The sequence below is a fragment of the Pieris rapae genome, chromosome 10 (assembly GCF_905147795.1).
Source record: "Pieris rapae chromosome 10, ilPieRapa1.1, whole genome shotgun sequence".
Taxonomy (NCBI): Eukaryota; Metazoa; Arthropoda; class Insecta; order Lepidoptera; family Pieridae; genus Pieris; species Pieris rapae.
Window position 1 is genome coordinate 9,508,829 of NC_059518.1, and position 15,683 is coordinate 9,524,511.

General features: G+C 32.9%; 1 protein-coding gene across 2 annotated transcripts in view; it reads left to right on the forward strand.

Moving 5' to 3' along the window:
- Positions 1-15,683, forward strand: part of LOC110996101 (protein peste) — a 56,236-nt gene that overhangs the window by 18,451 nt on the left and 22,102 nt on the right. Inside the window, exon 1 of one of the 2 annotated variants that reach the window (XM_022263627.2) lies at positions 7,384-7,549. The exons of the other annotated variant lie outside the window; for it this stretch is intronic. The gene's annotated coding sequence lies outside the window, so the exon portion shown is untranslated. Of the gene's footprint in view, positions 1-7,383; positions 7,550-15,683 lie in introns of those variants that run through there. 2 annotated transcript variants of the gene reach the window in all.

The window sequence follows — 15,683 nt, forward strand, 5'->3', positions numbered from 1 at the left end:
TTGTAACAAATTATAAATAATGCTTGCGTAAACCTATAAAGGCAAACAATCTTTCCTTATCTGCGTATATTTAACGAACAATAAAGTGTAAAAAGTGTAAAAAAACATGACAAAATATTGCTTATTAATTCCTCATGCATGCCATATTAAAAGCATTATGATAGCCACAAGGCTGATTATTTACATAATCTATGCATTCACAAGATAAGCCTGTCGCCGTACCATTAGTTCACGATCGACACTTACGATGAACTAATCGAAAAATGTATTAATAACAATCTTTAGACACCACAAATCTTTTTAAAACATTTGATACATGTTTAACTTTTACTTCATAAGACCAAATCTAATTTCACTTTATTTACTAAAATAAAAAGGTAAATCCAGGTTAACGACGTGTCGGTAGACGCATTCATGAGACTGACAGCTACCCTCCAATAATGGAGAGGCACTAAAAAAATCATCTCAAAATGGCGGCGCTTCCCCCGCACTAAATGAATTATTTGATTATTTAGCTATTCAATGGTGTAATTGAATTTAGGATGGAGATGATAGATATGAATCTGCAGCATCAAATTGTATCCCCCGATTTTGTTTTCATTGTTTTTTTTGTCTTATCTCCCACTATGGAAGCAATTTTAACAACGTATTCACGTCAAAAAGAATTACTAAAGGTGTGTCTTTGTGTAAAATTGTGTTATATATGACAATTCTGACAATTAGACAGATCTGTTTGTTATCAAAGGTAAGCGTGCATTACAGCGTGTAAGGATTTAGAATAAGATTGAGAAACGACCTTTCATGCTAAGTTTGACTTCCGTAAGTCAAAATGTATTGAATTTTAACATATGAGTTCGCTGTACGTAATAGTAGGGGAGCCCAAGAGGGGATTTCGGGATTTACTCAAGCGCGGCAGATTAATATACAGGGGGATACCTTGTACCCGGTTAAGTACCTCCACCAAATATGAGGCCCATATATAAGGCCGCCCGTGAAGGATACAGGATCAGATTAGTAAAAAAAAATTGATCATCAGACATTCTCGAGCGCGTCAGATTAAGGTAGTGTGAGTTAATCACATCCTAAAAAGTGTATATTCCTCTAATCTGACAATTTGAGAGTGACGTAAAGAGAAGGGAGGGCAGCAAAGTTGTAAAAAAAAAACGTCATCTTGACATTCTCGAGCGTAGCTAATTTTTTTTTATTTTGAATGAAATAATTCAAGAATATTGAAAAATATATAATCTGACGATTTCCGCAAGCCGAAATAACAAAATTTCGTCGATAAAGTTCGTGCGATAATCGCGTGCAGCTGCGTGATGCCTACATTTCCTTCTCCGCGTTTCCCTAAAAATTAGATTTCATGTGAATTTGAACCGATTCGGACCGATAGATTTTGAGAAATTTTGAAAAATCTAAAAAAATAACAATTTGTTTTTTTGAAAGTGTTTTTTTGCAATAACTTTTAAACGGCTTTATCCATCAACTTCAAAAATCTAATCCATCTTTAAGCTTAAAAAACGACGTCGATCACCACCAAACTGGTCAAAATCGGTTGATTCGTTCGAGAGATATCGTGAACGAAAAAAACCGAAAAAAGTGTTTCTATCACATAACTTCGACATTTCATATCGGATTATCGTTTTTGATGAAATTAAATAATTAGAGCTTAAAAAATGCGTCGATCGCCGTCAACCGCGGGAAAATTGCTTGATCCATTCAAAAGTTATTGGGGTTTGAAAATTTCAAAAATAGTGTTCTATGAAACTTCTATCAGACTTTCGAGCTGGGAGAACTCAAACGCATAGAAATATTATTTCTTTGAACTCAGCGAGCTCATAAGTACAATTTTAAGCGCCCAGGAATGGAATTGCAGGGATGGCCTTTAGGGTGAACCGTTTTTCTAATATTTTTTTTGTCAGATCAGGCAAATCCCTCTAGATAATCGTCAGATTATGAGACAGTACGTTTAGAATATAAATCTGAACCATATATATCTTAATCTGACGCGCTCGAGTATTTCAAAATGGCGAATTTTTTTTGCACATTATAATAATGGCTGCGAGTTTGCGTCAGATCGAAATCGTCAGATTATTGAATGAGAGCTTTTTTTTTGGTGCACTTAACACCCCCTTAGAAAACCTGACGCGCTCGATAAAATTTTTTTTTTTTTCATTTTTAACCCTTACGTACAACCACCCCCATCATGCAAATGATCAGATTAACATACGTACATTATTAAAAATACGTAGGACATTGATGCTATCAATATCTGACGCGCTCGAGTATGTCCATGCAACAGTTTTTTTTTACATATTTAAACATCTATAGCGGCTTTCCCCACCGATGAAAAGGTATATATCATATAACATTTTTTTCTTCTTATCATCTAAGCTTTGCAACCCAATAGGTCTCCACGACGCTCGAGTAAATCCCCATTTAGCATCGTGGGCTCCCCTACCATAATGTTTCCAAATTTTACCCTTTAACAGGAGTCTGTTAGCAACTTTCACAGTACAAATGTGTAACACAAACTTCACTCACACAATTAAAATAGCTATTTACATTTCCTAGTCAATATTATGTAATTATGTAACTGTGTATATTAAAAAGTATTGTGATTCGTTTATGAGTTCACGGTTAACTGAATATATTTAACATATTTAAACAAAGAAGAAAATGTAAATGAAGTAGATGGTTGTATCGGGATCCTAAAGTTAATGAATACGTAAATGTTCTGGAATAATGTACTTTAATAAGAAGTTTCTCTTTTGTCCTAATAAGCTGCTCTTATAAAGCAGAAAGACTGTGATTGCATTATCCACGTAGGGTAACACAGAAGAAGTGTAAAACTGGCCAGTTAGAAACATGAAACCTTTTTTGAATTTCAATTTTAGAACTCTTTGGTAACCGAATTTAGTATATTGCATTCATTTGTCATTTGTTTTTGTGAATTGGCGGCAAATCTAAAACTCTTGTTACATGGTGGTGAAAATCAACCTGACGCGAGAAAATTCGACAGCAGCGCCCTCTAGCGCCCTGCGACTGTCATTTCGCAAGAACCTAAGATAAAATTCGTGGTATTCACTTTACGCTAAGCTTACGAAAATGCCATAGAAAATGCTAAGGAAGAATTGTTTCTCAGTGGTTTCATCCAATGCGACGATGTAAAGAGAGGAATGGAGATTACTTAGAAAAACATTTAAAGTATTGACAACTTTCTACATTTAGCAATTTTTCATCTTCTATACATTTTCAGTGTTTCTTAAGTATAATCACACATGTTCCCTGCAAGCGAATGACAAAAATGGAGTTTAAAAAATATGACAATGTGCATTTACTCATTACGAAGCAGTTTTTTCATGCTTCAGTAGAGTACGTATTTTCTTTGATTTGACTTATAGCCCTATATCCCTGGGTGAGACAGAGAAAGTCCACAGATCTCCGCCATCGCGAGCAGGACATGTTAACCCAATGGCTTGTGCTTGGCTACAATTAAGCATTTCGAGGATTGTTTAGGAAAACCACGTTTTTTTGCCTAATAGTGATCGCAGTTAAGTATGGTTATACTTGAATTCGTGTATGCGGTGTTATTAGTTGTTTCTACTATGTATTTGCGCCTTGTTTCCACGACAATGTATCAATGTGTCCTGCTTATAGAGGTTTTTTTATATATTATTATTCTTTATAACTTAAGATGTCATATGGAACATGGTAATGGTTGCAGCCCCTTACCAACGTTGTGTAAAAGAAAAAACTTGGCGGTTAAAAAGCGTGGCTGACAGTTTATTGCCAGTTCTTCTATTCCGTTCTACGCCCTTGATTTAAGAACTGGCAGTAATTGTAAAATTAGAAGCATTTAATGTATATATCTTTTTTGACGTTCATAACCTACATGAATTAATGATTTTTGAATTTGTAAAGATCTAGGCACCGTTCCTGTAGTTATTCATCTTCTCCGACCAGAAGATTCTCAACATCTGTCACAAGCACCGGTTGAACAAAGGGCTTTTGAAACAAATATACACGGAAATCCGTGTAATTTACCATAGCTTCAACCTAAAATAACATAGCATGCGGAAGAAGTTCGTAAACCTTTAGTAAGGAATATTTGACGAATCTGAGACTATTTAATATTATTCTTAATACAACCAGTTTTGTCACTTTGTCGCGCGCCATTTTTTCACCTCGTTTAAATGACTACCTGGTCAAGTACTAAATAAAAAACCAGCGCGTGTAGATCATTAGTATTTTTTAAATTTATTTGCAATTTGTAGGAGAAGCTACGACAACTTTCAATGATATATTTTTTTAAAGTTGCTACTGAAATGACTGAAATGTTTATAGATTTTTCAGATTTAATTTAGATACCCTAAATGAACTGTTCTTAGAATAATCAACAAAGCATAGGTAGATTGGGAGATTATATTCTTTGCTTTTTTCTCTAGGATTTGCCTTACTACGAAGATATGGTCTATTGTCGAATATCCACTCCGGAAACCCGCCTGCTCTATAGGTTGGTTGTCATCTAAGATTTTACTAAGTCTATGTAGTTGTTTTCTTAAAACTCGGCTGTCAAAGAGGTCCATCCAGGATCAGTAAAACTATAAGGGTGAGATAAAGCCTATTTCGACTTAGCCACTCGCCAAAATTGAGCTATCTAGGCCTGCAAATAACATTTAAAATGACCCAGAATCCTTCTTGGAGAATTGTAGGTATCTTCCTGTGAAGATTTAACTGAATTCAATTTTGCCCATTTTTACAAATACCTTGACTCAGTCGATAAATTAAGTATAGAGATCTTGTCTATAATAGATTTAAAGCCTCAAATTAATTATTTTGTCTTCGTTCTTTGTTTCACTGAATAAATTAATTAGACAACGTTAATATTACTGCTCCAAGTGTAAACTTACATGGTTTTACTTTAAAATAGAAATAGATAAACGTATTCTCATTTATGTTTGTATTGTAACTTTTGATATCATATATTTGATATATTTGATAACTCTTTATTTATTTTAGTATGTACCATGCTTATGATTGGAGTTTGATATTCTTAAAAAATTGTTTTTGACTGACAAAAAGTAGGTACTATGCTAGCCGTGCATTGCATTTGTAAGTATATTAGCCGTTTTCCACATGGTGTCGAATTACACAATTATTTATTTAAACGAGAAATACACATATTGTTTTTATTAATAAGATGATTTAAATATTCTCTGTACCTCAATTATTTCCTGAGAAACAGTCTTTAGGATATTTTGTAACCTTATATGAATTGTTCAGCCCCGGGGCCTTCACAAAAGAGTGTCTTAAAGAATAAAATAACTCAATACTTACACAATCAAATTCATGAAAACCTCGACTGCAAAAAAATTGGAATTTATTTGGAAAATAATTGAAGTTATACTTCTTTTGGCGCGATGGAGAAAAATGATGTAGGTGAATTTTTACGATGCACGCGCAAACCGACACCTAAATTCGACATCGTAAAGTTTGTTCTAGGAGGCATGAAAATCGATAGTAACTATGTTTAAGTTGTATATTCTAGTATTTCTATATTTAGAACATGTGTTTCGTAACAGTACAATCAAACAGTGTGAACAAATAAATATTAGAATTATTCAATTTTTAATTTTTATTATAATTAATTTAAATATTTATCGTTAATCACTATACTGCATTTTAGTTATTTTTTACTTTTACTTAAGTACACACACTCTTTTTTTAAATCAGGAGCGTCCACTGCTTGATTGCCTTCAGACCATTACAGTATTGCATATGTTCTGTTTATTTTGGATAACAGATATATAATAACAGTAAGGGGCTATTACAGTTACTTCTGTTAATTAGAATGGCGTTACTGACAATCATTTTAAATTAATTAAGTGCGAATTAATAGACCGAGTCGATGCCCTTCTAAAATATTGATATGTAATATAGATTATTTTGAATGATTAAATTATCATTATGGGGCATGGAGTAAAATACTGTCTCTTATATCCCAAGCTTCAGTATCTAACTACGTTTCTAATCGTAAACCTATTTGTGAAAAGTATAAAACGTAGCTGGAAAGGCTTCATAGCTTAGGAAGTGAGTATTTTCCCGATCTACATATAATAGTAATTTCTCTTATATATGTCACAGCCATCTAGCTTAATAAGCCGTTCATTTAACAGCCTAGCCTAGATGTATATCGATTATCGATGATCGATGACGTTTCTGCCAGTTTCAAACTGTCAATATGGCGTCGGCAAAGAACAACTTTGGTGGTGTTTTATTTTCCAAAGTTTCAAATTTCAAAGAAAATCAACTACAATGAAGTGACAATAATAATGTGAATTTGACTTAAGAAATTTAATTTAAAAATAAATATTTTTTATGTCATAGGTTTCATCTTTTTATTTCTGCCAAATAAAAACTATCGTACGATTGGCCTAAGCATTAGTCAGCCAGTTTAATAAATGTTTTAAGGCTACGGCTGAATATCCTTCAGGCCGCTAGTAAAAGGGTGTTGGTCTTCAATATGTAAATTATTGTATGTACTCATCAGTAAGTAATTTATAAGAGACAAGCGCGTCTTCACCCACGTGGATTTGGTGTTTTTTTTTGCAAGATTTTTTGCTACCTTTATAAAAATATATTTCGGAATCTGATCCAGGATGCTTCCTTCCCATTAAATAATATGCGCTGTTTTGATCTGTCACGTCTTCTTAAAGAAGAAAACCAAATATCAATAAATCTAAGACTACCACTTATTTTCGACGGTTGTGTCCAACTCCAAACTTCTGAATTATTGTACCTTTGGAACACAAATTTCTTTGTTTGTTTTTCATTTAGCTACCTAATAGGCAAGTTGGTGAAGTTGGTGAACAGCCTCCTGTGCCTGATACACGCCGTCGACTTTTTGAGTCTAAGGCAACAGATTTCCTAATGAAGTTTTCCTTCACCGTTCGAGCGAATGTTAAATCCGCACATAGAAAGAAAGTCCATTGGTGCACAGCCAGGTATCGAACATACGACCTAAGGATGTGTGTCGCACGCTGAGTAAGAGAGGAATTAAGAGACGTTAACAAGAGAAAAGTTTTTTTAATTAGCTGTTTTATTTAGAATAAGTGTGCATAATTATTAATTGCAATTACGCAGGTTCACGTATTTTAAATACAATTACTATTTTAATTAAAACAGTCCACTTTACAAAATTAAGTCTTGTAAGGTTTTATCAAACACAAAAAGCAAGGAAGCGATTTACAAAAAAGTCCCTAAAAATACATAATTGTTGCGTCATAATATTGATTTTTTACAATAAATAGAACTTGAATTCACTTGTGTCTTTCACTTTGTTCTTAAAATAGTTCGTTATGTCTTATAAAGGATTAACACATTTATGATAGCGTTTATCATGCTCGGACGCAAGTGTGCTTCGGACGTCGAAGCGCGCGCACGTTTTGCACCAATAATGAATTGTTAACTTGTGTTTATCGTGTAGTCTATGGAATGTTTTTGTGACACTGTGTGAGAACGGGATTCAAAATTGAATACTTTAAAGGTACGTTTTAATGTTCTGGATAATATACAATATTATAATACTAAAAAAGAGTTACAAGAGAGAGAGTGATATTTAAAGCAATAACTTATTTTTGCCAAACACTACACAACACTACAAAAACACAAGTTCGCGAGTTTAATTAAATAATAATAATGTTTATTTGTCACTTAGAATAAACTTCTAAATTTTTATAAATTTAAAACAATTTAAACCTTCGACGTACGGAAATAATACGTTCAAAAATATTGAGTAGCTTCATATTATTACTATTACGTATTAAGTTGATTAAAATACAAATGTATCAATGAGTTAAGCGTCTACATTTCCACGAGACTACAACGTGAATACAACCAAAGACAATGAAAGTAGATTATTTTAATTGTGTTTGATAAGTACTGTGGCATTAAAAATATCAATAACGATAAAATTAAAACTATATTTTAATTAATGTAAATCTATGCATAATATGATAAAATTGGGTATTTATGTGACGACTTGAAACATTAGTCCGTTCTGGTCATTTTTATTAAATAACAAATGCCAAACGGGCTCATCTAATGTTAAGTGATACCGCCCATGGCCACTACTTCAGTGGGCAGCTGGTAAAACAGCGGATGGTGTGCAAAAACTGCCTGAAGAAGCGTTCAGTTGTGGAGCAATGGACGTCGAGGTGTTACGGGTGGTATTTCGTATTCTGCCTCAACGTCCGATGATGAAACTCAACTGCAGATGTTCATCGAAACAACTCTTTTGAAGATCCATATATCTCTTGATAAAATGATACCAATCCCGGTCCCAATAATGAGTTTTTGTGCTGCCCGATTCCAAGGTTGCGACATCAGCTCATCGGATATTGAAAGAACTACAGTTACAGACTGAGTGCTCGTCTGTCTTTGTAGAATAATTATTTTCAAAACAAATGTGGATTTGTAGAAGCCGAGGGAGGAATTATAAATCTATACGTTGCAAACACCATACAAACTTAAGTTAATGTTTAATAATCAATTAGATTAATTATAATTTTGATTAGAATTGAAAATTTTTGATAGATCAGTCATAATTCAAAACATTTAAATGTTTTTAATGAAACCGTGTTGATCTCGTGTGTTCAGCGAGCAAATCTTATCTCTGAGGTCATAGGTTCAATTCTCAGCTGTGCACCAGTAGTCTTTCAGTTTTTGTGCGGCATATTTCCACCCGGCTTTAGAAGCAAAAAAGTTGACGGCGTGTGTCAGGCACAGAAGGCCGATCACTTTGTTGTCTATTATGAAAAATAACTGATCTCGCAATAGATACAGAAATCTGAGGCCTAGACGTAAAATTAGCTAAAACTAGCTAAACTTCAAATATCTTTTTTAACGAAACTTGCCAGTTAAAAATTAATTATAAAAATATCTAAAGATTCTGTCTTAGGTTTTAAAATATAGTTTTACGATTTTAATTAATAATTGAATACTAAAACTGGAATTGATCAGCATGTACTTTTATGTTTAATGTTTAAGCTATTATAATTTAATGACATTTTATCATTTCATATAGAAATTCAATATTAAACTATTAGTTGTTACTCTAGTCTGTGCAAATGGCAACTGATAAGAAAAAATGATGCGCTAGGCAGAGATATATTTCGGTCATGTTGGTATTTTTTATTATGAATACATGAATCAGTCTTAACTGATAACATGATGGGGCACTCTTATCTTAACACCTAATACCTATGTTTTATAAGTCTTATTCAAAGCAATTAAATACGATTTTTGACAAATTAATTCAGTACTAATTGCCATAAAATTCGACTTGTTTTATTTTTTAAGCAGTACATATGAACTAGTATATATTAATTAATGTTAACGAACGATCTTGATCAGAAACAATAAAAAAAATGTTTATATTGGAATGTCAAAATGTGGAACGCAAAAAATTCAATGCTATTTAAACCCGAAGCGATTCTTGTCAATAAGTTCTAGTTTCCTTATATTGTTTTATGGCAAATGATATTCATAATGTCAGAGTCCCGAGTGCGTCGAGAGCCTTTTAAGAATTGGTTGGACGTTCTTTTGGACGTAGGGTCCATGATGTAAAGACTTGAAATTGACTAGCATACATTACATGGACTAGCCGCCCTCTAAAGTGATTTCTGAACTTCGTCTATAAGAACATGAACAAAAAAAGACCAACAATTTTTCAATGGCCGGCAACGTACTCGCGATCCTTCTTAAGATGAGCCTCCTGCCGGTGTGCTTTTCCGTGTTTTTCATATTCTAAACATTTTTGTGTTACCTAGATTCATAAACTGAGACATGTATATATGGTGTATTTCTAGTATTTCCTCTTGCGATGTGTATAGGGAAAAGAGAGTTTTTAGAGTCCAAGCTGATAAATCAAATGTTTTCTTACTCTATTTCTACAACAAATAAATCGAATACTGGCTGACATATAATATGAAACAACTGCGCTACAGAGACATGATGTAAATTTCAAGTGTAGACATAAGTTGATAAGCACTTCAATGCTATCAGCTAATAACTAATCATTAACATTCTATACACGAACAATATTTATTTTGAATTTATTTTTAAAAACTGTACTAATATTATAAATATATCTTTAAAAATAAAATAAATCAGTGGCACTACAACCTCTTTAGGTCCTCGCCTCAGATTTTTGAATCTGGCAAGTAGGTGATCAGCCTCCAATGCCTGACACACGTCGTCGACTTTTTGGGTCTAAGACATGTCGGTTTCCTCACGATGTTTTCCTTCACCGTTCGAGCACGGCACGGCACTGTAAAATGCGAAATAGAAAGAAAGTCCATTGGTGCACAGCCGGGATTCGAACCTACGACCTCAGGTATGCGAGTTGCACGCTGAAGCCACTAGGCCAACACTGCTAAATCTAAATATATACTTAATATAAACTATGTAATTTGTCGCTGTGAAATTTTTAATACTGTACGTTTAGCCATTTCAATTCAGAATTTTATGAGCCACACATTTGTAGCTGCAAGTCTTCCACGGCCGCTACAAAAGACACTTTCTTTTGCGAACTAACGGACTGTGGAATCGAATTCCTGTCGGTCTTCCCTGGGCGACACGGCATTCAATTTCTTAAAGAAATATACTCCACTCTCAAACGCCGTCAACGCATCCACTAAACTGGGAATCCTAGACATCCAGATTCCAGCTGGCCCGCCTAAAAGTTATCGAAATACAATTATTTAAATGTGCCAAAACATAATGATTTGTTTATCTTAAGTTTTTATAATTTTATATCAGTTTAAGTTAAACACGCTTCCAAATATGATGAATAAAAAACCAGTTTCTTTGTTTGACTATCCGTAGTAAATAAGCATAATGCGTCTTAACATTATTGTTTACTTTAAATTTAACGCGGAATTAAACTACCAAAAACCGTCTCATGAAAGAAAAGATACTCATATTTTAAAAATCTGTTTAATTATTATACGAATTTTATTACATTTATTTATTATGCAGCACTTCATAAGTAGGTTTATCTGATAAATGCAACTCCTTCTTACATATAGTACACTTGTAATAGAACACTTCACCAAATGAAACTAGTAATTAGCTAGTAAATGATAGAATAAAACATTTAATTAGAAATACCAATTAATTTTACCGAAAATGGTCTCAATTGCAGCTGCTAGCAGCAACACTGAGTGTCCCCTTTGAAATTACTAACATTTTTCATAAACCGATTTAATATCGTATTAATTTTATAATTAATTAAGTTCTTAATCTTGAATAAAACATGATTTTTCGCTTGCGCATGCGCAAATTGGGTACCTAATAAATAAAATAGAAAAATCACCTTAAGACGAGATTATACGTATAGATATTGTTTTTGTTTCGCATCATGACATAGTTTTTAAATGGTTCTATGTATACACGTTGCACTTTTCATATTTCAATTCATAAGATATATTTTATTTTATATTTTTGTTTTTGATACTATGTTGCTGATCATTTAAGTTCGCTATAAAATAAAAATACGTTTATTTTGGAACATAGGATCATGATGGTATCACTTATTCCACGTCATTAAATTCGAGCCCGTTGGCATCCCTACTCATCGGCAAAGAAGACAGAGGGTGTTGGCCGAGAGAAAAAACCTGCATAAAAAACTCTCGGTACTCTTTTTAAAAAAAAGCAAATCATCAAACAACTATCTATATCTAACTCAACAAAGGATAACAAAATTAGAACTTCATATGTTACATATACACAAAAACTTTAGAATCCAAGCAATTCTATTCCTCGATAAATTAAACACTTTAGTGTTGTGAAATATTGCGCAATTTTATAGGCCTTGTAGTATATAGGGTCATTGAGTCTGTATAAAATTCACATATTATATAAATGTTTTGTTATGCAATTAAAAAGTATCGAGGTAGCTTTATTATAAGTTTGAAAAAATAAAATCGCTTACGTTTTCACAATATACACTATACATTTTTTTGCGTAAGTGCAATTATTAATGTTTATCGTATATGTACAATATAATATATATATATTAAAGATATAATATTTTATTGTGTTTTAATTATTATATTGAACGCAAAAACGCCTAACATCTTTTGACTACATTAAATAATTTTTTTTTAAATTAATCTTATAATGCATGTTATAGTTCCAAATTTTTGCTTTTTTGTTAATGTATCCTTCTTGGTAAGCAACACTTATTAGTTTACCCAAATACCCAACATTTATTGTAGTTATTTCTTTTTAAACCAAACAACTATTTTTCAAATCAACTCCCAATCAGAGTTACAATAAAGTCATACGGTATAGGTTAAAAAATCAGGTTTAAATAACTTATAAAAATTCTACTCACTTGAAGCTCACCACGTTGGCTTTGATATGATGAAATTTGTTAAATTGTAGTTTTTTTATCACCTCTGCAAGGTTATTTACTCGTCAATATCAAAAAAAAAATGGCGCATTTTTTGTCTACGCATTCATTTGATATTCTGTCAGAAAACCCACGCATAGGTACCTCTGTACTCTGTGAATCAAATCATTTGACGATTAATCTTAGCTTATTTCCAAACGTGTAACATTAGCAGTATGAAAATTAAAAAAATAAACAGTAAAATAATTATGTTAGTGATATGAAAATTGCAAGACGATTTATTCGTCACTCCAAAACATACAGAAATAACAACTCGACATTTAACACTAATAAATTATAATGTTTACAATATTTCTAGCTCTAGGAACTAACATAACAAGCAAACATCTTGTCAGTCTTTAGAAGTATGAAATAAGCAGGGGGAAAACAGTTGAAACTTCAATAATGATCATCAGAGTTGTTGCATATAAGTTAATAGAAGAGAAGCGTTTTAAAACCCAGATGGTGCCAATTTTTACAAAGCACGGATCCTTCTCACATTACATATACCTGCAATAATGGCGAACAAACCGTAATAAAACCGTATCCATTGCCCTATATGTGCACCAGGAACGACCTGGAGCAGCAAACCCTGATGCCAGTAGACCGAAACGATCTGGACAGGACATGACATAACAAACTAAGAATCTGAAGCAGAATGTTTATTTCCACCGGTTTTTGGCCAACACCTCTCTTATGACAGTGTATAGTCTTGAGGACAATAAGTCTTTTATGTGGTCCTTCTGGTTGGTGAACGGCCATGTGATGAGTTTCTCCAAGTTCTCATCGACCTGCACATTGTATGGTCGACATAAGATACAATTCCGTATTCGGAGTTGGGTCAAGTTGGGTTGGGTCCATGGTAATCCGGTCATTCGCCGCCAGCACATCTCAAAGGCATCTTCTGCCTTTATCTAGCCAAGATAGTCCATGTTTATCACGGATTATAACAAACTGTTAACAAACAACACCACAACTTCATGCATTGAAATATAATTACATTTGATCGTCAACTAATTAAGTAATTACCCAAAATCAAATATGCGTTGAATTGCGGAGTAGCGATTTCACCCTTCCGATGTTCATCAATTAATCATGCAGTTAATACTTTACAAATACTATTGGTAATTCAATGGTTTAATATAAATATTTTTTATAATTTACGACGTCATTATAAAATATTCTGATAAAAAAATAATACTTGGCCACATAATTCGATACAAAATAAATGCATTGTTTTTTATCACTGCGCTTATATTAAAAATATTTTTCTTCATATATTTTATTTCGCGTATATTACGTTCCCATTCGTTTACGGATATAATTTATATAGGACAGTGAATAAAACATTTTCACTAATGGATAAGTTATCTTACTTTAAGATAACATGTTATCAGACTCTAGATTTTAATTGTGGGTAATATAAAGTTATAGTGTATATACAGTATTTACATTTAACCTATAATAATAAATATTGATTAATAGAAAATTTAAAAAAAAAAGTTTCGCAGTAAACTTTTTACGCAGCATTTTCTCGGCGTGTAGCGATACTTATCGTTGAGCGAGGATAGCACCAGCTGGCGTATCTATCTACGAAGCGCCAAATTAAAAAGAAAAATAAAAAAAAAATAATGTAAGGGATCAAAATCAAAATATACAGATGTCATTCTATTTGGCAAGTCTTTGTCGGATCGTTAAGCGAATACCTCGAATTTCATCTTTAGTTATTGGGAATAAATAAAAGTTGCAGGGCGCCAGGTCAGGATTGTATAGCTGATGATTCATAAACTTGACACCTGCCAAAGTCAAATATGTAACAGTCCACTACACTGCGGAGAGCGCTGAAGCATTGTTATGAAGGAGGATCCAGGATGTTTCGAGGGCACTGCAGCAATTGTCACATCTGCAGTAACTGTCTTTCCACCTTCTACCACAACTGTCGCGAAATGACCTTTCCGGACAAAGAATGAGGCAATCATCGTTTTTCCTTGACTTCTTCCTTTAATTACCTTAGTTGGCAGATCCTCGATAGGAATGCGTCGCACAGCACTGATGTTGTCTTCGGTAGTCGCTGTTAAAGGACGTCTCTCACGCGTTTGCTACGTCCAAGCTTAAATTCGTTAAACCAATTGTAAATAGTGACACGAGATGGGGCTTCATTGAGAAATAATCACAGCCATCTTAGCTATCGAGTAAGCCCACAACGAAAGTCATAATAAATCATTGAATGAAAATTTTCTCGCGTTAGGTTAATTTTCTTATGTAGCAAGAGTTTAAGATTTGCCGCCATTTCACAAAAACAAATGACTGCAATATACTTCATTAGGTTATCAGTTCATTAGGACTATTTTTAACTGGCGAGTTTTAAAATTTTTCAGTATTACTCAAGTATCACTTAACGTCAGGTGAACTATAGTGAATTATAAGCATTACGAGCATTTTAATACATAAACAATTTTGATAAAGGTTCACTGATATTGTTTGTTCTTTATATGAATATAATATGTTGAAATCATATATAATATATATAGATAATTCTAGGCTATTCACGTATCTACCAAAGTCGTTTCAGAATAGATTTTAGCTTTTTGATTAGATTGGTTATATTAGATAACAAGAATTTTGAAATAAACAAAATCCTATTAAGAATTAGATAGAGAGATAGATTACCTAACTGGTTATATGATCTTTTCGAAGACCTATATAATGGTAAAGTTGATTTTTCCTATTAAACTAATATTTTAAAATTATTTTAATACATATTAATTAACTTCACTGTGGGTCACCTATCTTGAACAATTATTACAATTTATATGCTTTCTTAGTTAATTTATCTTACATAGGTCAAGACTTACATGTATATTATATATGTTTGTATATGTTTATAGTTGACCCCTCTTGTACCTTGATACAGTATATGGTGGACAGTTGCCGATGAAACAGTAGTAGATATATATACATATACTAGCTACCCAAGTGAACTTCGTTTCTCCTTAATACCTACTTTTTTAGTACATACCAACATGGAACATTTTACTGTGCTTCCCCAGAGACTGTTCGGTTTTCCAGAATGAAAAATTTTTAGTTTGTTCTGTGAATTTTTCTCTAAATGAACCTTAGTTTGTCATAGGCTTTTTAAAATAATGGAGAAATCGTAGGGGGTGAAAATAAAGGGTTGTATGTATTTTTGTACGCTGTATCATAAAAAATTGTTTTAAAAAAA